This window comes from Microcaecilia unicolor, chromosome 3 (assembly GCF_901765095.1).
Source record: "Microcaecilia unicolor chromosome 3, aMicUni1.1, whole genome shotgun sequence".
NCBI classification, from domain to species: domain Eukaryota; kingdom Metazoa; phylum Chordata; class Amphibia; order Gymnophiona; family Siphonopidae; genus Microcaecilia; species Microcaecilia unicolor.
The window spans coordinates 473,930,729-473,958,655 of NC_044033.1; the positions used below are offsets into that span (position 1 = coordinate 473,930,729).

A 27,927-nucleotide genomic window follows, 5' to 3' on the forward strand; every position below is an offset into this window, starting at 1 on the left:
ACAAGAAATGGCTGTGTGGTAAGTGAACCACTTGCTGTGCGGCCATTTTGGGGGGGGGGAGCACTTACCACCACCCATTGAGGTGGCAGTACGTGCTTCCATGCTAAGTAACCGGGCAGCGATTACTGCCAGGTAAGCACCGGCGCTACTAAAATAGAAAATATATTTGTTGCAACGGAAATGGCAGCCATTGGGGGTTGTAACTACCTCCGGGCTCCTGTGGTAGCCCGGCGATAGTTCCGGATTGGCACACAGCAAGCCTGTTGCCATGTGCCAACCTTTTAGTAAAAGGGCCCCTTAATATATGGTGCCCATATTTGAATGCCCAGATTTGGATGCACTCCTGAGATGCGTGCAACTTAATTGGCTAACAAACTGTTAATGATCAATAATTTGATGCTAAATCAATCCCAAGATATCTTCAACAGGTTTGTGAGGGCACACACCGACAATATATAGAATCGACAATTAATACTAAATAATTTAGTGATGGAGTACACATAGAGTTCAGTACGGGCTGTTTACCACAGCCAAGCTGATCTTAGTGAGTCTGTCCGCAAATCAGGTCACTAACTCTAACACATCATATTTGACTCTCTAGAGTGTTACCCTGTTTTTTAATGAGAAATTACAACTTAAATCAAAATACGTATGTGAAGTATGTGTCCAAATAATATACAACTTATTGGTATAACTCTAAATCTTGTGTAACTGAGGTTGCTACAACCACATCTGAACTACAAAATGCACTGGAAGGAGGACAAGAGGAAACAAACTTATCTGAATCCTGTTAAATATAAATTCCTTTTCAAAGGGTTTCCTGAAAGTATTCCACATCCAAAGTATTCCATATCCTACAGAAATTTCGTTTCAACAAATCTTCATCAGGGATGCCAGTGCAAAGATTATTGACATAAATTGGCATCGATTAGAATTTGCATACACATCTGGCTGCATGCTATTCTATAATACTGGATGCCTAAATCCCATAGCACACAACCCAAATGGAGGCATGGCCATAGTCCGCATTCTTTTGAAAAAGGGTGCACGCTTCCTGAAAAAATGCACAATCTTTCTCCAATAGCATCCGTGTACTATTTGTGCACATTCAGTGGTTTGTACATGTTCAGTGATGCATTATCAGGAAAAGAATGCACACGCTTTGAGAAAGAGTGCACCCTTTTTCCAAACAAGGTACATTCTTTCAAAAGAGTGCGCTCTGTTACCATCAATTGAAAAAAACACAAATTCCTTGGGGAGGGGTTTCTGCTGATTTTCAGGGTTTAATGACATGCAACAACATGACATTATCTTGAAAACAGTGAGTCTGAGATTATGAGATATAATATTTTGCATGGATAGCCAATCCCAGGAGCAATTGAGGGTAGAGAAAACACAATTTATACAGGCTTATCCCTCACAAAGGGGCCCTTTTACAAAGGCGTGTACTACTACTACTACTACTTATCATTTCTATAGCGCTACAAGGCATACGCAGCGCTGTACACCATACACATAAAAGACAGTCCCTGCTCAAAGAGCTTACAATCTAGATAAGACCATACAGACAGAACATTAAGGGTAAGGGAATAAAGATGTGAGGATAAAGGACAGGGCAAGTGAGTTAGGAGTCAAAAGCAGTGGTAAAGAGGTGGGTTTTGAGTTTGGACTTGAAAACAGCCAAAGACGGGGCTAGACGTAAAGGCTTTTGTGCATCCAACATGCGCCAAATCAGCATTACCTCCTGGCTACCACATGTCCCAGGCAGTAATTCTGAATTTGGCGCGCATTGAAAACACACGGTAGAAAATATTTTCTATTTTCTACCACACGGCGCTTACCCAGTGGTAAATGGCAGTGGACATACACTGCATGCCTACTGCCTGGGTAGCATGTCAGATCTTACCGTTAAGTCAATGGGTGGTGTAAGGTCTCAGGCTGAAAATGGACGTGCGCTGGTTTTTATTTTGCTGCACGTCCATTATCTGGCCCCTTAAAAGAAGGCCCTTTTCCAGGATGTTGCAAAAACTGGCCTGGTGCGTGCCCAAAAGATGCACTCGCACTGCCGTGGGACACTTTTTGCCTTGGCTTAGTAAAATGGCCCCAAACTTATTTAACTGTTCCAGTACAATTGAAAAAAAAAAGCTTAACAGTTACCCTCTTGCACTACCTGACATTCGCTGGGAAGTCTCAAAAGAAAAGGTTCTCCTGGTTGTAAACCTCCGTGCTTGAGTTCCAAAAAACGTTTCCTCTTTTTTGTCTTGACCATGAAACATTAGGGAATACCCAAATGTGCATACTGATAAATATTCCATTCGTAGGATGAAAATATATCTTTAGGACTCACTCCCTCTCTGACTGTAACATGAAATTGATTTTCAAGGTAGACTTGGTAGTCATGTTACCATCACATACCTCCAGTGGTTTGGAAAGGTTAATGGCATCTAATGAGACTTAAGGGCCTTATCTACCCTGATTTATTAGATACACATTTTAACCCTCATGGGTAAATCTAAAAGCTTCTTCCCTTGTTAGACATGAAAGCTAAACTCACCCAAATATTTTGGAATGGCTTGAATTGTAATGCAGTGAGAATTTTAATATTCCCTCGGCTAAGAGGAGCTATGCTATAATATAAAACATTGTTTCACTGATAATATCCTACTAAAACTATCAGCCCCTCTCTTTTGTTGTCTGCCTGCCTGTTTCAGATTTACAGAGCTTCAATTGTTCTTGATCACCAAGGATCTCTACCTAATGCCAACATTGTCTGCTTTTCCAGGTGACTGCAACTGAATGCATTTATTAATACTGTTATACAGTGCCAAAACCATTCCAAGTGGTTTTAGAACAACAGAAACAGCTTGTACTGACCTTCATATCTCAGTTCTTTGGAACGCCTTTCCTAGCAGGGGAACATGCCGACATATAAATGGATAAAGATATATGAAGTCTTCCTACAAAAAACACTTGCGTGAAATTCTCAAACAGTGGTAGACATATTTTATACAGTAAACATGCACTGGGTGCCAAAATGGCATAACTTTCGGTTGGCATAGTTGCTGTTTCTTATTTCTGTTGGCCTTAGCTGATAAATCAGGTTTATCAGTGTTCAGCAGAGAAACACTTTGCCCTAAAGCATCATCACTTCTTTGCATTACTAATGCTTTCCAAATGAAAATAGTGTTAAGACTGAATGTGGCATAAAAGGACTGAGGTTACAGGATTTACGTTGATATTTCACGATTTGTTTCACTGTTTATACATATCAATAGTATAAATACTGTACTTCATGCATATTTTATATCCATTTGCTTAATAGCAATAGATAATATATTCTTACTTTATTCTACAGTGTATTAACAAGAAAAGCTACTCACGAGTGAAAACAAAACAATTTTTGAAATAGGGTAAACCTAGAATGCAAACTATCTCTAATGTGTACCTTTAAAGTACCATCTACACCTAGTAACACTGCATTCAGGCTAAGTAGTAGTAGTACTAGTAGTTGGATGCTAACTAGAGAATGACATGGGGACAAAGTTTGTCCCTGTTCCCATTAATTGTGCATTATTTCAGGAAGCATGCACCCTTTTTCAAAACAATGCGGACTATGGCCATGCCTCATCTTGGGTTGTGTGCTATGGGATTTAGGCATCCAGCATTATAGAACAGCATGCAGCCAGATGTGTGTGCAAATTTTAATTGGTGCCAATTAATGTCAAAAATAGGTTCTTAGCATCAAATTATTGATCATTAGCTTGTAAGCCAATTAAGTTGCACGCACCTCAGGAGTGCACCCAAATTTGGGCTGTTTTACTAAAGGGTTGGCACACGGCAACAGGCTTGCTGTGTGTCAATCTGGAACTATTGCCGGGCTACCACAGGAACCCAATGGTAGTTCCCACCCTCAAATCATGTGAGCTCTGTCCCCGTCCCATCCCCGCAGCCCTCGAACATCTGCTAAGTCTAACCCTGATGGTCTTCTTTGAGCAGAGCATTGGCATTTGTACATCATTAAAAGTGGACCTTCAGGCTCAGAGTGATGACATGGTTAAACAATTATATAAGCTGATATTCACTGTTGGATGGTGAATACATAACTCTCTTATCTATAATTTTTTTAAATTGATAATATTGGACCAAATCAAGAGGCGGTGGCAGTGCTGAAAATCAGGTAGTGCCAGCACACTTGTCAGTTTATTAAATCTGTTTTTGTGCCTTGCTATATAACAAGATCACAGTAGTGTACAATTAATTTAAAAAGAATGCAAATATACAGTAAGAAAAATAAGAAAAACAGCTACAATAGATGATAGGAAAGCTCAATCATACAAGACCACTCACACATAGTAAAAATATATTAATCATGCACTCTCTAATCAGTCCCCTTCTGAAGAATTTCAAAGGCAATAAAGAATAATATGCTTTGAAAAGGTGCTTAAAATGAGATATTTATTTATCGGATCTCAAGGCACAAGGTAAGGCATTCCATATTAATGGAGCCACAAAAATAAATGCTCCCTTCCTTATAACTATCAACTGAGCCTCACTCACATCTGGTAACACTAAACGAAAAGTATCCAATGAAAGCAGATACCTCGCAGGAAGATATGGGTGTAACAGATCTGCAAGTATAGATGGAGCCCAGTCATGATATGCACTGCATTCTTCCCTCCCTTGCCTTCCTCCACGTCATGACGTAAGGAGATTCCCCATAGACGTGCTCTGGGGCTTTCCTTCCTCTGGCTCCTGCCTTCTGCTGTAACTTCCTGTTTCACGAAACAGGAAGTTGCATCAGAAGGCAGGATTCAGCAAAGGAGGGAAGGCCCCAGAGCAGGGGAATCTCCTTACTTCGTGATGGGGAGGAAGCCGGTAAGGGAGGAATAATAAAGGAAGCATAGAGGGAGAAGACGCTGGACCCACAGTAATCGTGGATTTTATTTTTTTGCTGGGGGAGCAAGGCTTTTTACTGCTCCCATGGGTTGGTAAAAAGTTTTGCTACCACACCCGCGGTAAACCTTGGTAAACCAAGGTCTCCATCCCCGTGTCATTCTCTAGTGCTAACAATCAAATAATAGTGTTAATTGGCAACAATTTGGATGTACATGTTGTGACAAGGCAGTAGTCAGGGCTTGTCATGGTAGTGGAAAAAAGCCAACTACAGGTCCCAGAAGGCATTGGGATCACCAGCTCTGAATAGGGAGTTGAGAAAAACCTGGGGAGGTGCCACCTTATTGGAAGGGGTTTGTAGCTGTCTTTTGGTGAGAGAATGGAATGTGGAAGAGGCAGTTCCAAAGAGTTCATCTAGAGGGTAAGAACTTAGTTGAACAGCCCCTAGGAATAAGAGTCCGCATTGTGGAACTAAAGGGTGAGAAGGAAATACTGGAATGCCCTTAGGGAGTGAGTCAGGACTATCCTCTCTGAGATAGTGGTGAAGCTATCATATTTCAGGAAGGGAGTCAGGGCTAGCAATTCTGAGGTCCCCTTTTACAAAGCGGCTGTAAGTCCAATGCGAGCTTACCGCTCACTAAAAAGGAAGTACCGCCAGGCTACCACAGCAGCCTAGTGGTACTTTCCACCCCCATTGTGCTGTCATATCTGTTGCAGATACCACCGGCTAAGAACTGGAGACCTTACCACCATCTCAATGGGTGACGGTAAGGGCTTCACCCTGAAATGGCTGCGCAGAAAGTTCTTCACTTGCCGCATGGCCATTTCTTAAAAAAAATAATAAAGACCTACCTTTTACCAGCTGCGGTAAAAGAGGGCCTCAGAAAGCATCAAAAACACATGTTGATGCCAGTTCAGGCCTCCTTTTGTTGCAGCTTGGTAAAAGGGGCCCTCAGATAGTGGTGAAGCAACCCCATTTGGCATCCAGGGAGAGTCCAAGGGATGAAGCCCAGTTCCCTTAGGTAAAGGAAATATACTGGAGGCCTCCTCACTGAAGAGGGGTGGGGCGTGACAATTCCCAGGCAGCTGAAAGCAAGCTGAGCTGAGCAACTAGCAAGAACCTGAGAGAAGCCCAAGAGGGAGGAGGGGGAGCTTCTCCCTGAGCCTGTGGCCATGGACTGTAAGGAAGCAGGAGCACATAACTCTGTTGGAGGTGAAGGAGATATGAAAGGGGAAGCCTGCTAAGCGAGAACCCTGAGGTACTGGAAAGGAAGCTGTGAGACACCTCTCAGAAAGGAGTATGGCTGTATAATGGGAGGTGAGCTGCCTGTTCTTCAGTAGTGGGACAGTCAACAAATGCAAAAACTGTTCTGAATTATAAAACCTGAGCTGTATATATTCTTTGAGGGAAGGGACAAGGTGAAAAGACCCTGGTTATGGACTTTTGTTTATTGGCACTATGGTGGTATTAACATTTTCTTTTCTGGAAATGTGCCCAGACTAAATTGGTTTGTGGCCTTGACTTGGACTTAAAGGAATTGCTAAACTGGATGTATTGGCAGCAGCCAAGAGTGTCTGAGGAGCGCAGAATTTGTTAGGTCCATCTAGTCCATGATACTGAGCTAGATGGACCATTGGTCTGACCCAGTATGGCTATTCTTAGGTACAACCTTAGGGGCCCTTTTACCAAACAGCAGTAAAAAAATGGCATTAGCGCACCCTCTTTTACAGCTTTTCAGCAACGTTCCAAAACGGTACTAATATCCTTCACCACAAAAGTCTTTTTAAAGACCATTTGCTCCGAGAATTCACTGCCAGAGGATTTCTATCCACATATACAGTAAATAACACTCCTGAGGAAGGAACCGTGTGCTCCGAAACATGGTACTCTATTGAGTCATCCTTCATTAAAGCTTTTTGATTCAAGTCTAACGTCTCTGGCCTGTTTTAAAGAGCCTGACTCTGTCCCCACTCTTTATTTTTGCCTGTGATTCTCCGTGGGATATCTGTGTTCTTTCCACTTCCTGTAGTTTTTGTCAATATTAGCGCACCTTTATGCAGGTCATTCCTGTGTGCTAAAAGCCATTTTTACTGCTGAGGTAAAATATTCCTATTTTTGGTATTAATGGCCAAATGCTAATTATCACACCTCCCAAGCTGAAGAGATTATTAGTTCTATTCACTTCTACACAGTACATATATATCCACACCTAAAATTTACACTTGATCTGAAAAAGGAGAAGCAGAAATGGGAGGGGCATGGGCAGAACAGAGGCCTTCCTAAAATTAACATGCATTGTTATAGAATAACGGGGGACATGCACCTAATTTAGGCATGTACATTTGCACAACATTTCAATTGGTGCAAATGGCTAATTCTAAAGTTAGGCATGATTCCCAGGCATAAGCACTATTCTATAAACCGTGTTTAACTTTAATTGCAACTTATATAATAATACTTTTCTTTGACACTAATGGGGGTAATTCTATGAGGAGACCCATGGATTTATGCACTAGGAAATCTATTTTGTTACCAAAAGTAAACACCTACTTTTCTTTAGAGAGTTCTTACATGAGTGGCCAAAAGCGTACCTATGCTTAAGTTATAAACACCCCAGAAGAGCTGGTGCAAATACTCACGACTAGACTGCAAATTTTGTGTGTCGATTTGTAAGATTTTATGATCAACATGCATAATTATGCGCTCTCCCCAATCACCATCCTTGTGATCACCCTCTCGCAAAGTGTGCATTATGACTTCTGTGTGCATAATTACAGAATATATTTTAGCCAGAAACTGCTCATTTAAGAGCGTAAGTGATCTAATACTGACATTTACATGCATTTTTGCCACTGAAAAGTAGGTAGCGCCTTCTACAATTAGCCCAATCGTGACTTGGTTTTCAGTGTCTCGCTGGATGCACTAATTAATACATCATCACCCATCACGGGATATGCGTTTCTAGCTTACTGTCTGTATTAAGGTTATCACATTATTTGTTGCTTGACAGATGATGGTCCATGTCAGCTGGAAAAGAAATGACTTATAAACTCCAAGCATCTCTCACTTCACTCTCAGGAAATGTAAACTGGATTATATTTCTCTTCCTGGAACACATTTAGCAAGTCATGGGCCACATTGATACTTGTAAATACGGAAGTTCAGACGTGATCTTCCTCTGTGTGCACAAACTAGTTGACTGGCCTGGTCTTAACATTTAAAAATAGTATCTTCTTTTTCCATCACCTGCATTATACAAATACATGTAAACGATAAATAACGGATTGCCTTACACAAGCTGATCCTTTATAAAAATTAACATTAGGAACAAGAGAAGAATTTGCTTAAAACTTATGCCCTGAATTAGCTAAATGTGACCTCCAATAACTCAGCCTTTTCATTTTCCTAATTTTCCATGGATAAAATAACACTCCTTCATTATGCGACTATGCATTAAGGTCATTTTTCATGTATAGATATTGAACTCTGGCATTTCATGGATTCTAGTTATGAATTATGAACAGTCTGTTTATATCATATGACAGAAGTCCTTGGCACCTAGGAAAGGTTTTTCTGGAGAGGGAGGCTGTATTATAAAATGCTACTCCCACTTACACTGGTACCGTGCATGAGAGAATAGAAAGACTCATGTACAGACAAAATGCCAAACATTTTCAAGGCATAAAGCACTTAGTCCCCTATTCACTAGCTGTTAGTAGAGATTATTTTTGTTATAATAGATTGTAAGCGCTTTGAGCAGGGACTGTCTCTCTTTGTTAAATTGTACAGCGCTGCGTAACCCTAGTAGCGCTCTAGAAATGTTAAGTAGTAGTAGTTATAATAGAAGTTAAACATTTAAAAATGCTTCCAAGTTTTAAAGTTTAAAATTCAAACTGAAAAAGTTTTAAACTTTAAAACAGTAGGAATTACACCTACAGAAAAAAAGAAGACAGCGTCCTGAGCATAATACTGTGATTTTACAAAAATATTGATGTCTTTTTGTTCATATCTGTACTTTAAGCTATCTAAATATTTGACATTTATGGTGGCAAAGGAAAAGGAACTAGTGATAAGCAGCCAGAAAAATTGTGTTTCTATTTTTCTTTTGTTTTTCCTTTCAAAACAAACATTGTTAATAATGCATACTTTTGTGTATACCCCGGGACTCTATATGTTGGACTGAGATTTCTGCATGGAAATCAAAGTGTATTCCATAACAATGCACATAACTTAATTAGTTAACAATAATCAGTGCTGATAATTGGATGTTAAAAAGCAGTTATCAGCACTAATTGGCATTAATTAGAATTTACGCACACTGCTGTCTAAGCATATTCTGTAACGCACACATAAATTCCAAGTCGCATAGTTGAAAAGTGGGAGTGGAATGGGCGGGTCATTTCTAAAATCTATGTACGCTGTTATAGAACACACCTGCTCCGCGCCTAATTTAGGTATCGGGATTTACACAAGGTTTTAGTTGGCGTAATCAACCTTGACTAAAGGTCCTTTTACTAAGCCGTGGTAAAAGGCAACCTCAGTAGTGCAAGCTTGTCTTTTGGGTGTGCGCTGGGCCATTTTTTACCGCATGTAGGAAAAAGGGCCTTTTTTAAGGGGCTGGAAAATGGACGTGCGCTAAAATTGAAAGCAGTGTGCATCTGTTTTTGGCCCGAGACCTTTCCACCACCCATTGACCTAGCAGTAAGTTCTCATGTTCTACCCATGTGGTATGCATGCAGCACACGCCAACAGCTATCTGTTTCATCATGTTCCAAACCCGGCAGCTGCAGCGATTCCCATGCACTGCCCAGCCGCCGGCACCCACCTCTTCCCTTTACTGCAGCTGCCTGAACCTCTGACAAAATGGAAGTTACATCAGAGGTGGCCGCAGTAAAGGGAAGAGGTGGGTGCCAGCGGCAGGGCAGCATATGGGAATCGCTGCTGCTGCCGGGTTTGGAATGTGATGAAACAGGTAAATGCTACAGACAGGGTGGAGGAAGGAAGGAAGAGATGCTGCTCTCTGAAGAGTGCCGCCTGAGGCCCCTGCTTCAGGTGGCCTAGTGGTTGGGCCGCCCCTGCCTGTGAATAAAATATATACTTTCACCTTTTATGTACCTTGTTTGGCTGAGTTATTCCCAGGGCCACCCTATAAACCTTGCCTGGGGTCTTACAGCGCAATGGTTCATGCATGTGTGGTTATTGTGAAAGAGTATGCACTATGGTTAGATTCAGTACATGGTGCCCAGCACTGTTCTTTAAAAGATGCTCTGGGATAAGTATTGGTCACCAAATTTTGGGCATGTAATTGCCATTATAGAATAATTATTGTGAGTCTGAAGTTGTGCGCCTGAGAATTTTTGCGAGCAAATAGTCTAGCTCAAAGGCTGGTGTAAATGTTTGTGTCTAACTACTTTCAGTTAAGCGCATAACTGATAGTATTCTATAACCCAGGTGCATTTTGGTGTCTATATGGTCCTATTCTATAACACTGGGTGCACCTAGGTCACCCCTCTGGCCATGCCCCCTTTTGAGTTTTGCACTATGGGGCCAATATTCAAAGTGATTTAAGCGGGTAGGAGATAATTGCATGTAGTTCCTCCACTGCATGCAAATGCCGCTCATGCATATTAATTATGGATCTCCTGAAAACCTGACTGGCTAGGGTGCCTCCAGTACCAGGTTTGAGAGCCACTAGTATGTACAATAGAAATGCCTTCTTTGTCTGAAAATTTCAACTGGGCCTATGCAGGAGACTTTCCTGGTAAAGAAAGTTGACCCAAATTATAAGAGAAAATGAAGACAATGAACAAACTGACTGAGAAACATCGTTCCAGGGGAGGGTGCCACTGTTTCACATGTAATGTTTGAACCTTGGAGGTAGTGGTGTTTTAGATGATAAATCTATTACATAGGTACTGAGAGTGGTTTCCGCCTCCCCTCCCCCCACGAGTTTTATGCTACATCTCAAAGTGACTTGTAGTGATAAAAGCTGTGTCATTGTTTTTTTAGCTTGCACAAAAATATGAAAACTGTTTGGGCATGGCAAGTTTTAAGTTTAAATGTCCTAACTCTATGCATCCTATCTGTCTGTCCTACCCTTATCCCTTATTTGTCCTGTCTGTCCTGATTTAGATTGTAAGCTCTTTTGAGCAGGGACTGTCTTTCTTCATGTTCAATTGTGAAGCGCTGCGTACGACTGGTAGCGCTATAGAAATGATTTATAGTAGTAGTAGTAGTAGTAACTCTGATGGAGGTTGTGAAGTGTTTGTTACAGAACATGAGCTGCAGTGCTACTCCTTGCAAGGAGTTCTGTGTGTTTATGTTGAGGATATGTTCCAACCTGACTTCAGATGAGCTACCCAGCCTTCTTTGTTGGTTAGGAAGTAGGGGGGTGAAGGGGGGGGATGGAGAGGCTATGACAGCAGCAGTATCTGTCAGCAACAAAATCCTAGATTTGCCTCTGTCCATGTGGCTGTGGGAAACATAGGAAAGCCACTGCCTGGGGCCACCAGGGTCCAAGCTAGCTAATATTTAACTTGAGGAAGATACATCTTCAGCCTCCAAGAAATTACAGTTCCAGAAAGCATTGCCTTAGGAGGTGAGGTGTAGAGAGAAGAAGACTGAGATGATTGGGGAAGGAAAGGAGAGTGGGGAGAGATGAAAATGAAGGGGAAATGTGTGACATAGGTGAAGAGAATGATGAATGGGACTGAAATGAGAGATTGGAAGGATGATGGATGAGAACGGGATGATGCTTGGATAAGGAGAGAGAGGGCATGGGAGCAGAGTGGGGACTGTGCTTTTGCCAGGGAAGAAATACAGTCATCTTGTACTCTTTAAATAGAGCACTAAGTTTCTCATAGTAGAGTGTGTGAGCTCTCTTCATAAGTCTCTAGTTAAACATTTTGGAGGGAATTCCGTGAACGGCACTCAAAATTCAGTGCACAAAAAGTTTTTGCTAAGCATGATTTTATAAAAGGCGTGCACGTTTTGGCTGGTACCAATGAAGATACTCCAATAAATATTGGGATGATTCTTGATTTACACTCTAATGCACATCAATGAAAGTATAAATTTAATCCGATCTTGCTCGGATAACCATCACAGCTTCTGAAGAAAAGAAGAAACATGTTCATGCTTGGACAAACCATACAACAAGCAGACTGTAGAACATAAGAACATAAGAATAGCCATACTGGGTCAGACCAATGGTCCATCTAGCCTAGTACCCTGTTTCCGATTCAGGTCACAAGTACCTGGCAGAAACCCAAATAGTAGCAACATTCCATGCTACCAATCCCAGGCAATCTAACATAACCAATATTATAATAATTCAGTCCTGACAATATTAGACTCTGCAAAACTTGTTGAAAGCCACTTTGCGAAATCAGTGGGCGACACTTACTAAGCAAACGTAAGTTAAAAAATGACTACTTAACCACAGATTAAATTTGGGCTGAAGAGGACATAGTGGAATCCAAAAATATCCCCAGATTCATCACCACAGATGAGATCTTAATAACAGTATCAGATATAACAATTTCAGTTGGGAATTGAGCAAGGGATTCGTTACCAACAGGATTTCAGTTTTAGACACATTAAGACGATTCACAAACATCCACTGATTTAACTCATCAAAAGTAGCTTGCAGCTGAGCCACCCTTACAGGGAGAGGCTCTGTCAAAGGCATACAAAACTGGACGTCGTCCGAATAAATATGGTATGCCAATCCTCGTGACTAATACCTGGCAGATTGGTGCCATATACACATTAAATAATATCCCAGACAGAGCTGTAGTGATGTGTTGAGATGTTTTAGTACCACATTCTCCTTTTTCATTTGCATATCAAAAAGGATAATTTAAGCTGTATCAGTCCATGTGATAAGTGTTGAGACCTAGCACACTTCGATGCAGGAGATGTTCAATGTTCTTGTTGTCACCCCCACACCCCCAAAACAAATCTTTTACAAAATGGTTATGCAAAACAATTATACACTATCCCACTAATTCTATAAAAGTCACCAAAAATTGCATGTACAAATTTGGGTACATGCCAAATTTAATTGAATAATAAGCCAATTAGTGCCAACAATTGGCTTTTTAACAAGCAATTATTGGCACTAATAGAAATTAACATGTATGCATGTAAGTTTAGACATGTGATCCATGCCTCAATTTTACATGTCATGGAAAAGGGGGTGCAGAAATGGGAGGGGGTCATGGGCATTTCAGGACGAAGCATGGGCATGGATTCCAGTTACACGCGCAGTTATAGAATAAGGGGGTTCCGCATGTAAATTTAGGTGGGGGCATTTTCACTACGTTTTTGTTTGTGCAAATGTATTCACCTAAATGTATGCACAACCTCTGCTCTGAAGCGCTATTCTATAAACTGCACCTAACTTTAGGCATAGCTTATAGAATAGAGCTCAAGTGGAGTTTTTTTCCACTTCAATTTTTTTAGGCGTGATTTATAGAATTCACCACTATAATTCAAAAAACAAACATAATGACAAACAGTGGTAGTACACGAGTATGTGTTATTCCTATTTAAACTCTCCTCTCCTCCTACTTATTAACCCAAGATACAATAATTGCAATAGAGTGTAAATTTTCATTTGAAGGAAGAAAAATGTTGAGCTCAATAACAGAATTACTGTTCAACTTAATAAGATCAGTCCATGTCCACTCTTTATTATAAAGTCCAATCTAATTTTATTTATTGCTAAAATAATCTCAGCCATCTTTTTTTATCTCACTCAATATCAATCTGTAGAAACCAGTGGCGTAGCTAGGTGGGGTGCCAGGGGAGCGGCCGCTCCCCCAGAGTTCTGCAGACACTGGCGACTATTTTTTTTCTAAAGTCGTGTTGCATTGAAAATGTGTGCCGGCACCAATGGAAGTCTGCTCGTGTCAGTGGAAGTCCGCTCTCTCGACGCTTTCGCTCCCCCCGCGCCGTCAACCTGTCTCCGCTTCTGGTAGAAACATTGGGGCCCTTTTACTAAGCCATGTAAGCATCTACAGTTCCCAACATGTGCCAAAAATAGAATTACCGCCCGGCTACCATGTGGCTCGATGGTAATTTCATTTTTGACAGGTGTCTGATACACGCGGCCGAAAAATAATTTTTATTTTCGGACGCATGTATCTGACGCATGCCAAGTGGCATTTGATGCATGTAGGTCATTACCACATGGTTACTGCATGAGACATTACCGCTAGGTCAGTGGCTGGCGGTAAGGTCGCAGACCCAAAATGGACGTGCTGCAATTTTGATTTTGCCGCACATTCATTTTTGGCAAAAATTGGCACCTAACTTTAGGCACGCTGAAAAATGAATCAGTGCACGCCCAAAACCCACTCCTATATTACCGCAAGCTATTTTTCAGCACACCTTAGTAAAAGGACCCCATTATCTTTGTGTTCATTGCTTAAACCAGCTCATTCCTCTTATTTTCAACCTGGCTTTTTTTTTCTTTGCCAAATTATAGTTTCATCAGGGAGAACAGGGAATTATCTTTAATATCCTGTGAAGGACAATGAAAACAAAAATATCACTGAATCTGCATAATATAGTTAATATGATTTTACTCCCACAAATCTTTACAAAACATATTGCTCCGTTATAAGCAGGGCTTTTTTTGAGGGGGTACTTGGAGGTACTGAGTACCAGCACCTTTTCCATTGTCTGCTAAAATTGACCCATGGTCCCCAAGTTTTAACAGTTCTGCCTAGTCATAGATTCTGTGACTGACTGCAGGGGGCCTGGCTATTGTGGGGTGGGTCCCTCAGTGATCATCCCACCCCTGAAGGGTGGCCTGGCATTTGAGTACCGGCACCTTTTTCGCTAGAAAAAATGCACTGGTTATAAGTAATTTTCCTCCATTCATTCGTATGACTTCCAAATGCTAAAGAAACTGCCAGCAAGGAAATATATTAGCTAAACAAAGAAAAACAAACAAAAAATAAAACAACAACAAATGAAAAACACTTTAATCATAATCAACCATAAAATAATCCCAGTTTATTTAAGGAAAAAATATATCACACCATAGCGGGGCTGCATCAAGCACTAGATCCAGTTTAACATATCTGTCAAAAGGGTCCTTTTTTATTGCACGTGCATTCTTTTCAAGTTTTGTGCATTGTGATAATAACAATAATAATCAAAACTCACTTTCATGAATGAATGAACACAAATTCAAGTAAATCTAGTCATAGAAGCATTGTCTGCAATACTGAAAACTGGATTCAGGTGATGCCACTTATGTTTCTATTTAATGAGCAATATTCTGCTTGCCATGGGCTCGCTGAGAAAAGAGATCTCAAGGCAGGCTATATCTTGTTGATGGACTGAATTATAAAGTAAGTTGCTTTGTTAAGATTTAAAAATAAAAGATATGTTCTGTTGAAATGGCAGACAGGAGGCCTATTAAATGACAGAGAAAACCATGAGAAAGTGAAACATGGCTTTGGGCAAAGGAGCACAGCTTTCCACCTTAATGCCCTTCACAATTAAATTGCTACAGGTTCGATAAAATCCAGGGTTAATCAGAAGCCTAAGGTGGCAAGGTTGAATGAATTCATCTTGTCTAGAGGCCTATGCACAATTTTGGAAAGGCAAATCTATTTTTTTCTGAAATAGAGTGTTTGCCTTCCTGTTTCTAAAACATATAAGCTAGTAAAACTGCAGATATGGTCTCATAGCAAACATAGGTTGTGCTTCTCAAAAGGAAAGTTCCAAGATGGCTGATACTCGAGCATACCTGTCTTCTCAAATCCACACAGTTGCTCATTTTTTTTTCTTATTTTTACCTCTGTTTTTAACTTTCAACATAGCTAAACCTAAATAGAGATCTTGGATTTACACCCCTGAGCCTGTGGACTAGGGAGTGGTATGTGCTACAATCAGTCACTGAAAAAGACTCTAGTTTATCTATGAGGCCATGGAGTGTGAGAACACATTGTAAGGCCCTGAATCTTGAGACTTCTGTAAGCTCACCAGCTCAAACTTCCCCATCTGTACTGCTGCTGAAGCTATTCCAGGCACTACCATGATATGAATATGAATCCCAATGATGGGGAAAGTATAGATTGCTAAGGATAGATTGCCTGGACTATTGTGGAAAACCAGAAGGAACCTTGTTCAGCTAAAGGTGGCAGTAGTCTAGGTATCATGGAACATATCCACACTGGCAGCAATAGAGCAACAGGCAATAGAGGTGGCTGAGTTGAAAGGCATGAGGTCTCCTTTGAGTTTATAGGTTTCCAACGGCATACTCCAGGGAGTTGGGGAAGTGGCCTAGTGGTTAGTGTATCGCTACTGCTCCTTGTGACCTTGTGCAAGTCACTTAACCCTCCATTACCTCAGGTACAAAATTAGATTGTGTGTCCACCAGGGACAGGGAAATACCCAGTGTACCTAAATGTAACTCACCTTGAGCAAAATCCAAACAAATAATTATTGCAGACTCAAGGCGAATCAGTCTGGATCAAATCCAGTCAGCCAAATGGATAATGCGCTTTAATTCATATAAATTAGTTATGTACAATTTGTTTGGAGATTTCAACCACATTACAAATTCAGGATTTTACCACTGTAACAAATTAGTTACATTGGGGGGAGGGAAAAGTTTTGAGAAACAGTCTTGTTTGGTCCAGAAGTGTAAAGGATAAATTGGCTCTCCATGTGAAAACTGAGTAACTGGGAATGCTTCCAGGAGAAGAAATTTGAGATTGATCAACTTCCCCAGGTCTATTACTGTCTCCTCAGCTGTCATGCTGGGAAAATATATGATAAAGCAAAAAATCCCCACTGAGTTGCTTTCAAACTATACATATAATCTGATTAAAAAAGGATCTTTTAACTATATTTTTTGTTTCCTCATATGTCGTCAAAGGACTCTCAGACCATACAGGTCTAAACTTTTCATTCCACCTTTTTTATCATTATACACTTTTTTTTTTTTTAAATAAAACTTTTTCACCATTACTGCTCAAAACAATTATTCAAAAGCAGTTCAGCTGTAAATTACTTAACTATCCAGGCTTCCTGGGTCCCGACAGGAACCGTGTTTCACATTGGAGCTGTCTCAAGGAACCCAATTCAAGGTAAATCTGCTGTGTTGAATCCTTAAATGCACAGAAACAACAAGAGAATTAGAACTACATTCACTGGAACTTTTTCCCCTAGAACCTTTTACATATAACTCATAGGGGGTCTTTTACTAAGCCGTGGTAGAAATCAGCTGGCAGTAAACGCCGAGATGCCCATTATATTCCTATGGGTGTCTCAGCGTTTACCACTAGCTGATTTCAACCTTGAGCTAAAAACGCTACCGTGGCTTAGAAAAAGACCCCCTTAGTGACAAGGAATTCTTCTTATAGGCAAAAACAACGGAATAGGACAATACCTCTCAGTGCTCAGTCTAACCACTCACACAAACGTCAGGCACACCGGAAGTGAAAACATCCCCCCCCCCCCCCCCCCCCCCCCCGCTTAAAAATACTTAGGGGACATATCAATTACAGGAAACATTTCCTTATTGGACAAAACAAATTTTGAAACAGTTGTCATTATAGAAAAGCACACTATTCTATCTCTCGATTAAGTCAGACGATATCTATAGTTTGAAACCAACTCTTTTTGCTTTATTAAATGTTATAATTGTTCCCTGAGGATTAAGTTACATTTTTCCTCCTATTTTTAGTTTGGGAAAATATGATACATATCCTGAAAAATTCTGCTGAAACCTTCCCACATTTTGCTAGGGTCTCTTATATATTGGCTGGGGGGTGGGGGGGAAGAGGCCAAAGGGGAGGGTTCAGAGATCTTATAGAAGGATGGTAGAACAGGATCCCCAGATATCAAATGTCTTTCTGAATCTTACTGCTCTGATGGAACAATACTAGGAAGAAATGATAAATTGAGCCATTTTTTGGCTACGTCCATACTGGATCCTGCCAGTGACTGTTACTGGCATAGTTTGGGGTAGGCATGGGGGGGGGGGCAAGGCAGTGGATGCTAATACTGAATTGATCCGCATGCCCTGCTGCCATTATGATACCTTTACAGTTTAACCCCTCCCCACCAAAATAACAAGGCACACTACAGTGATGGTGATTAACATAAGAATATGTTATATTTTATGTTATTTATATTAAGAGCAGGAGCACACCCCCGGTACAGGAAAACACCGTTTTCCCTGATGTTATTTATATTAACATAAGAATAGCCATTCTGGGTCAGACGAATGGTCCATCTAGCCTAGTATCCTGTTTTCAACAGTGGCCAATCCAGGTCACAAATACCTGGCAGAAACCCAAATAGTAGCAACATTCCATGGTACCAATCCCAGGGCAAGCAGTGACTTCCCCCATGTCCATCTCAATAACAGACTATAGACTTTTCCTCCAGGAACTTGTCCAAAGCTTTTTTTAAACCCAGATATGCTAAGCACTGTTACCACATCCTATGGCAATGAATCCTAGAGCTTAACTATTCATTGAGTGAAAAAATACTTCCCCCTATTTATTTTAAAAGTGTTATCACTTTCTTGATCAGAATATGTATACATTTCTGATAATTCAATATTGCACATGAGAAAGGAGAACAATTTGCTTTTCTATGTGATTAAAAACAGTCTCTTTTTTTATAGCCTCCTTACAAATGTGTACTTTAACTATAAAAATGAAATGGGCTTTTGTTTCTAGGGTTGGTTTTTTTTTTTTCTGCTTTCTGACCCTCATCATTTCTTACTTTCCTGAGACACAGGGTTGCCTGTAGCCTCTTATTTTTTTGAGACTTTAGTACTTTTGTCTTAAGCTTTAGGAGATTGGAGTTACAGCAGGTTTGAACTTCGATTATTGTTATCATTAGTAATCATTTTCCTTATGAGACCAGCTTTCCTTTCTAGGCCTTTCCCTGGTGTGACTAGCTAGATATTTAGGAGGTAATCTGAGAAACTGCAGGCACCATTTGGATATATAAATAGAAAATGTATATGTGCAAAATGGCTTATATATGTGTATTTTAGGCTGCCATTTGCAATGAAATATCATTTGCTGATAATAGTGCACAGCCATTGCAAAGAGTAGGCATTATGTAAAACACTATTCTTAATGAGTGTGAACTCTTTATAGTGCACACATGTGCAAACCATCATGCGTACATGAACTATTGCATATGCATCTACTGTCAGGAAAAGAGTGCACACTTTAAGAAGAATGAACCCTCTTTCCACATGCTCCAGATTCTATAAAGGTCGTTCAAAGTTGGGCACCTGAACTTGGGTGTAGATCCCAAATGCATGTGGAAACGAATTATTTGGGGACTCTTTTACTAAGCGGTGGCAAGCACTAATGCGTGTTTATCGCATGCTAAACGGCACTCCCATGGGATGCGCTCAGGTGTCCTGCATACTTCTGGGATCAACACGCGCTACCCACACACTAAAAATAGGTTCGATTTTATAGCATGGGGGCATGTTTGGAAGTGGGTAGAACAGGTGAATACGACCGAAAATACTATAATGCCTTTGTACCACTCCATGGTGCGTCCACACCTTGAGTATTGCTTTCAAGTCTGGTCACCATAAAAAGATATAGCGGAATTAGAAAAGGATCAAAGAAGAGCAACTAAAATAATAAAGGGGATGGAACGTTTCTTGTACGAGGGAAGGCTAAAGAGGTTAGGGCTCTTCAACTTGGAAAAGAGACGGATGAGGGGAGATATGATTGAGGTTTACAATATCCTGAGTGGTGTAGAACGCATAGAAGTAAATCAATTTTTTACTCATTCCAAAAGTACAAAGACTAGGGGACACTAAAGGAAGTTACATGGAAATACTTTTAAAACAAATAAGAGGAAATATTTTTTCACTCAATGAATAGTTAAGCTCTGGAACTCTTTGCCATAGGAGGTGGTAACAGCAGTTAGCGTATCTGGGTTTAAAAAAGGTTTGGACAGATTCCTGGAGGAGACATGGGGAAGCAACTGCTGCTATTTGGGTTTCTACCAGGTACTTGTGACCTGGTTTGGCCACTGTTTGGAAAACAGTATACTGGGCTAGATGGACCATTGGTCTGACCCAGTATGGCTACTCTTATGTTCTAGGTAAGTCACCACACGCTGCCCTTAGAGCGGGTTTAGCATGTGACCCCTTACCATCTAATGAATAGGTGGCAGTAAGGGCTCACAACTTAATGGCCATACGTGAATTAGGGGGTCCTTTTATTAAGCTGCAGTAAAAGGGGGCCTGCGCTGGCTGTGCGGTAAGTGAACCACTTACCACACGGGCATTTCGGTGGGGAGCCCTTACCGCTACCCATTGAGATGGTGTTAAGGGCTTTCACATAACCCAGCGCTAACCAGGCAGCATTAAGCACTGCCCGATTACCGCTGGTTAAGTTTTGGTGCTACAAAAGTAGGACATATTTTTGTAGCAACGGAAATGGTGTGCACTAGTGGTGGGAACTACATTACAGCAGGTCGGTAGGATGAGCTGGGGCTAGTATAAGGATAAATCCTTGAGAAAGCGATCAGCAAAACATGTGCCATGTCAGATCATAAATCACCTATGCCGACATTTCAGCAAAAGCCAACTATTCAACTGAGTAAAAGTTATTTTTATAAAACAGTATTAAAATAATTTACTTTCTAAAATATTATAAAGTTGGAAGGTGACCAGGGACAATTATAGTGTGTAAATCGCTGTGGGGAAAGTGGATACCACAACGTGACACCTCTGAAGCCATTACACTACATTCCCTTAAAAACTATAGATCACTGGATATTGTTGAAGTTTGTATGATATATGACCCAGATAACGAAGAGTCAACAGTGATTAGCCTTATTAGCGTGGCCTAGAAATTAGGCGCCATGTTATAGAATACTTGGATTTCTGCACTTAACTGATGATTTACATCAGGTTTCAGCAGGCGTAAGATCTCTTGCCCAAAGTTGGACATAGGAATCTGCTCTAAATGGTATTCTATAAAGGTTGCTTGGCGCTAAGTTACTTTTATAGACTTGGTGCCTATCGTGGATCATAACAGCCTGTGTAGAGTCTTTGTGTCAGCATATTTTGGCAAATAAGCTCTTGGACTCTCTTAATCTTTGTTTGCCTTGGAACTCTTCACTGTCACCCTCATTGGTTCTCCATAACATCACCTAACTTTGGGCACCATTTCCTGAAGCTGGTCCATTGTGCACAGTCATTTACAAAAACTATGCACTCTTGATGACTTTCATTCTGGAACAAAAATGACAACAAAAATGTTTTGGCTGCCAATCCCTAATGTGTATGGCTATTTCAGAAAATGTGCTGCTCGCACAGATATAGAAAACATGCAAGGTTTTAAATGTACACAAAGGAGGCATGTTTTGACTGCCTTCTGGAGGGTCCTATACTTGTATGCCGTATTTTATAAAGACATCTTGCATATACGTCAGTATTTTTACCCATTAACATTTACTTTTGCTCAAAGTCGCACAACACCTGACTAACTTCTCTTTTGGTCTCAAGAAACAAATAGGCTGGTGGTTTGCTAGGTCCCAAAGGAAAGAAATTGTAGAAGCAGATATGGTGAAAAGTACATAAAATCCTCAGAAAAATGTATTAAGTTGATCAAGTTAAAATCTTTAGAAAAATGTATTACCTACCTTTCACCACATCTGCTTCTACAATAACTTCTCTTTTGGACATGAGGCTTGAAGGAAGTGTGTGATGATTGAGTTTTGCTCACAGCTCTGAATCATAGATCCACTTTCCCTGGAACAAATTTTGACTTTCTTGGGTTATCAATAGAAATCAAACAAAATAAAACATGGAAAAGAAAATAAGATGATACCTTTTTTATTGGACATAACTTAATACATTTCTTGATTAGCTTTCGAAGGTTGCCCTTCTTTCTCAGATCGGAAATAAGCAAATGAGGTAGCAGATAGTATATATAAGTGAAACATCCAAGCATTACTTTGACAGTCTGACAGGATGGGAGGGTGGGGGTGGGTAGGAGGTATGCCAGGGGACATCAAAGCATTTCCCACTATCACACCCCTCGACTTTCTTGGGAAAACTCTGTTCCTCACATATTTGTGTATGTATGTATATAAAATTTACTGTATACATGTATAAGTAGTGCCACATACATGTGAATGTCACTGTTAATAGCTGTGGATATTACAGATACTAAAAGATTATTTCAGATTTTAGATTTTTTTAAAGCAAATACCAAGGGGGGTCGGGGGGTCCAATTGTTACTGGCTATATGCACAAGAGCTGTGCCTACCACTTGGACCCCTTTACCAAGCAATGCACAACACAAACAGCTTGCATATAATTTGCAAGCTGTTACTGTTGAGCATTGGTCGGTAATTCTGACTTGTTAATGAGTTGGTGTTTCTCCAGCGCTGTTCCTTACAGCACCAGATTTTTGTGCATCGGGCCGTTACTGTGGAAATTAAAATGTATTTGAAAGTTTCGCAAGGAAAACTTCCATCTATTAGTTCAAGTGCTTCTGCTGTTCCAAATCGATTATTGTAATATTATTCATATGTACTGTCCGAAATTCCTATTGAAAAAGCTTCAGATGGGTACTGGTTGAGGCTAGAATACTTTTTAAGTTGTATTGCACTCTTTTTCTAAACGTTATCAAGGCACTGCCCTTATCAAATGTATTCATTAATTACAATTGTAGTCTCAAAGAATTTTTATTCTTTGCGTACTTCATCATTCTTCTCTAATCCAAGTCCTAAAGGGATAAAATCCAAAAGACCTTTTACTTCATCTTTTGCATATCAGGTAGCAAAAAATTAGAAACTTCTTCCAGCTCTTATTTGCCTTCTTAAGGATTACAGGTTATTTAGGAAAGCCTTGAAAACATTTTTATTTCAAAAATGTGTGATTGTTAGATAATTGATATTAACAATAAAGTTTTAATTAATTTACTTTTTACCTTGAATCTTTAAGTTGTATTTTGTTTTATTATTAATATATTGTAATTCTGGAAGATTGTTCCTCCTCTTGTTGTATAAACTGCAGCAAACTACTTCTGAGGTATTTGTGGTATATAACAACCAGTTGTTGTGCTATGTTGTATTACATAAAAAAGCTAAAGTACTCCCTTGCAGAAACCAACCAAGGAGAACAGAACAAAAAGTAGTACCAGCCAAGGGATATTTATTAAAAATCATATAACAAAACATACAGTCCACAAAACATGTAAAGCAGTGGCGTAGCTACGTGGGGCCTGAGGGGGCCGGGGCCCCCGCAGATTCACCCCCAGACCCCCCTCCCGGCGAACCCGCCCCCGCCGCCGCCTACCTTTACTTTTGCTGGCGGGGGATCCCACTCCCCGCCAGCTGACGTCTTCTCAGTCCTTTCTGCTCTTCAATTTGTTTGCTGACGTCCTGCACGTTGTACGTGCAGGACGTCAGCACACAAATTGAAGAGCAGGAAGTGACTGAGAAGAAGACGTCGACTGGCGGGGAGTGGGATCCCCCGCCAGCAAAAGTAAAGGTAGGCTGCAGCGGCGGCGGGTTCGCGGCGGGAGGGGGGGCGGCAATGTCGGCGGGGGGGGGGGGGGGCGGCGCTGGGGGGAGGGCTAAAATGTACCCCCTCCCCCTGGGCTCTGGACCCCTCCCCCACGGAAGGCTGGCTACGCCAAAGACTTGACTCAGTTCTGTGTTTTTTGGTTTTTGCTGCTAAAGTGAAGTGCTCAGGGCCCCTTTTACCAAGCTGCAGCAAAGGTTGGCTGGCACTGGCATTGGCGCATATTTTACACATGCACTGAGACCCCCTTTTACCGCAGCTGGTAAAAAGGAAGTCTCACTTTCCTACAGGAAATGGCCGGGCAGCAAGTAAAGCACCACGCAGCCATTTCAGGGGGAGCCCTTACCGCCACCCATTGAGGTGGCAGTAAGGGCTCCTGTGTTTACCCAGTGGTAACCAGGCAGCATGTGGCACTGCTCGATTACCGCTGGGTACACTCCGGCACTACAAAACTAAATATATTTTTGTAGCCCTGGAGTGTACCCGGCAGTAATCGCATTTTTGTAGCGCTAGGGGTGGGAAGTACCACTGGGCTCCTGCAGTAGCCCGGTGGCACTTCCTGTGTAGCGAGCGGTAAGCGGTTAGCCCACATTGGGCTTACCGCCGCTTAGTAAAAGGGTCCCTCAGTTTGCACATCAGCTGTGTTACTTTCAGCACTTGGTGTCATTTTGCCGCCACAGCCCATATTGTCGTTGGCTGTTTGATGGTGTGTTTATATCTGTTTCTAAACAGTACAAGGGATTTACAAGACCAATAGAAGTTTAAACTCCTGAGATAGGCGCAGTGCACGCTGAAATGGAGGACTGCGTTCAGTCTACATTTTTAATGGATTTTTTTAGATCTTTATGGACTGTATAGTTTTTAAAATGTGTTTTTAAAATAAATATCCCTTGGTTGGTACTTCTCTGGTCATCTCCCTTTTTGTTCTGTTCTTTCTCCATGTTATGTTACATAGCACCATATAAACCTGTATGTGCCCCATATGAAGACATTCTTTTTATGTGTATTTACATTTACAAAATGGCCCTGTTTCTTGTACATAGCATCACATATGCCTCTATCTTTGGCATGAATTTCTTACATAATATTCTTATAGTAACTGTAATCTCTCCTGAACTGGAAAACCAGGGATCAGTCTGGGAATTAAACTGGATAGACTAGATAGGCCTTAGTACATAAGTACATAAATATAGCCATACTGGGACAGACTGGAGGTCCATCAAGCCCAGCATCCTGTTTCTAACAGTGGCCAATCCAGGTCACAAGTACCTGGCAAGATCCCAAAACAGTACAATACATTTTATGCTGCTTATCCTAGAAATAAGTAGTGGATTTTCCCAGTCCATCTTAATAATGGCTTATGGACTTTTCCTTTAGAAAGCTATCCAAACCTGTTTTAAACCCTGCTAAGCTAACTGCCTTTACTACATTCTCTGGTGACGATTTCCAGAGTTTAATTACACATTGAGTGAAGAAATATTTTCTCCGATTCGTTTTAAATTTACCACTTTGTAGCTTCATTGTGTGCTCCTTAGTCCTAGTAAATTGATGGGGATGGGTATAAAAGGCCGCAAAGCCATAATTAATCCCAAGGAAGGTAGGACATCTAATGCTTCTATAGAAGTGAATAAAAAGAGTGAAATCTGGAGAGCCCTGTATACGAATGCCCGTATTATGGGAAACAAACTTCTAGAACTTGAGGCTACAATGATGGAAGCGGACTTGGATTTAGTGGTGGTCATGGAGACGTGGTTCACGAGAACCATGATTGGGATGTTGTTATACCTGGCTATAATCTATTCAGGAAGGACAGAGTAGGAAAAATTGGTGGAGGTGTGGCATTATATGCTAAGAATGATATCCAAGTGACAGAACTGCTGGACCTGGTGCTTACAAATGGAGAGTACGTTTCTGACGTCAAGGTGGCGGACCATTTGGCATCTGGTGATCATCGTATGGTATGGTTCAATATTAAAACAGAAGAGAGGGCTCAATCGAGATTGAAGGTCCTGGATTTCAAAGGAACTAACTTTGCCGAGATGGGGGAATTTCTCAGGGAACAGCTGGAGGATGTAGAACAGCAATGGAAAAGACTGAAAGGAGCTATATTAAAGGCGATTAACCTTTATGTTAGAAAATTACATAAAAGTAAGAGGAAAAGAAGGCCTCTCTGGTACTTGAATGTAGTAGCTGAAAAGATAAGGGAAAGGAGGCTAGCCTTTGCACATTATAAGACAACTCAGAAAGATGAAGACAGGAGAGAATACCTAAATAAGTGAAGAGAAGCTAGAAAAACTATCAGGAAAGCGACGCGGCAAATGGAGGAAAAGATAGCTAATACGGTAAAATTGGGGGACAAGATCTTTTTCAGATATGTAAGTGACAAGAGGAAGTGCCATAATATCATTGTGAGGCTCAAAGCTGAGGGAGAGAAATTTGTGGAAGATGATAAGGATAAAGCTGAACTGCTTAACGATTATTTTAGCTCTGTGTTCACAAATGAAAAACCGGGGGAAGGGCTGCAGAAAGCAAAGGCTAAAGGGGATGGATGTATGGTAGACTAAGACCCGTTTATGGAGGACTGTGTTCGTGAGAGGCTTTCCAAACTAAAAGTAGGCAGAGTGATGGGGCCTGATGGGATACACCCGAGGGTGCTTAAGGAACTCAGAGAAGTTCAGTCGGCTCCGCTGATGGACCTCTGCAATGCTTCCTTAGAAACTGGTCCCAGTGGACTGGAGAAGGGTGGATGTGGTTCCTTTGCACAAGAGTGGAAGTAAAGAGGAGGTAGGGAATTACAGACCTGTCAGTCTGACCTCGGTGGTGAGTAAGCTAATGGAAACGCTTCTAAAGAAGAGGATTGTGAGCCTTTGACACGGTTCCACACAGGCGACTGATAAATAAATTGAGTGCCCTCATTGTGTGACCTAGAGTAACTGATTGGGTAAAAAATTGGTTGAATGGTAGGAGACAGAGGGTAGTGGTGAATGGAGAAGAAAAGGATGTCATCAGTGGAGTACCACAGGGATCAGTCCTAGGGCCGGCTCTTTTTAACGTCTTTGTGAGCGATATTGCGGAAGGGCTGTCTGGTAAGGTTTGTCTCTTTGCGGATGAAACTAAACTGTAGTGCTTCAGTGTGCGAAGGAAGAGCAGGGCTTGGGGGTGATTGTGTCGGATGACCTTAAAGCTTTCAAACTGGTAGAAAAAGCGACAGTCAAAGCCAGAAGAATGCTTGGGTGCATAAAGAGAGGCATGACCAGCAGGAAAAAGGAGGTGATAGTGCCGTTGTATAAGGCTCTGGTGAGGCCTCATTTGTAGTACTGCATGCAGTTCTGGAGACCGCACCTACGGAAAGATATAAACAGGATGGAGTCGGTTCATAGGGCGGCTACGAAATTAGTAAGCGGTCTTGAATACAAAAATTATAGGGACAGGCTTATGAACCTCAACATGTATACGCTGGAAGAGACGAGGGAGAGAGGAGACATGATAGAGACATTTAAATATCTCAAGGGCATTTATGTACAGGAAGATAGCCTTTTTCAAATGAAGGAGAGCTCTGGAATGAGGGAGCATATGACAAACATAAGAGGGAATAGGCTTAGGAGTAATCTAAGGAAGTATTATTTCACAGAAAGGGTGATAGAGGCGTGGAATGGCCTCCCGGTGGAGGTAGTGGAGCCGAGGACTGTTCCAGAATTTAAAAAGGCATGGGATAAGCATGTGGGATCGCTTAGGAACAGGAAGAATTAGGAGTTACAGAGGATGGGCAGACTGGATGGGTCATATGGCCTTTATCTGCCGTCATGTTGCTATGTTTCTAGTATTTTTGGAAAGAATAAACAAGCGATTCACATCTACCCATGCAAGGTTCCACGTTAGGAGTTACGGACCAAGAAAGGGATCTGGGTGTCGTCGTCGATAACACACTGAAACCTTCTGCTCAGTGTGCTGCTGCGGCTAAGAAAGCGAATAGAATGTTGGGTATTATTAGGAAAGGTATGGAAAACAGGTGTGAGGATGTTATAATGCCGTTGTATTGCTCCATGGTGAGACCGCACCTTGAGTATTGTGTTCAATTCTGGTCGCCGCATCTCAAGAAAGATATAGTAGAACTGGAAAAGGTGCAGCGAAGGGCGACTAAAATGATAGCGGGAATGGGAACGACTTCCCTATGAAGAAAGACTAAGGAGGCTAGGGCTATACAGCTTGGAGAAGAGACGGCTGAGGGGAGACATGATAGAGGTACATAAAATAATGAGTGGAGTGGAACAGGTGGATGTGAAGCGTCTGTTCACGCTTTCCAAAAATACTAGGACTAGGGGGCATGCGATGAAACTACAGTGTAGTAAATTTAAAACAAATCGGAGAAAATTTTTCTTCACCCAACGTGTAATTAAACTCTGGAATTCGTTGCCGGAGAAAGTGGTGAAGGCGGTTAGCTTAGCGGAGTTTAAAAAGGGGTTGGACGGATTCCTAA

At 41.2% G+C, this 27,927-nt stretch overlaps 1 protein-coding gene across 1 annotated transcript in view; it reads left to right on the forward strand.

Moving 5' to 3' along the window:
* The window catches only part of COL19A1 (collagen type XIX alpha 1 chain), a 946,027-nt gene that overhangs the window by 90,801 nt on the left and 827,299 nt on the right, over window positions 1-27,927 (forward strand). The window lies entirely within an intron of this gene.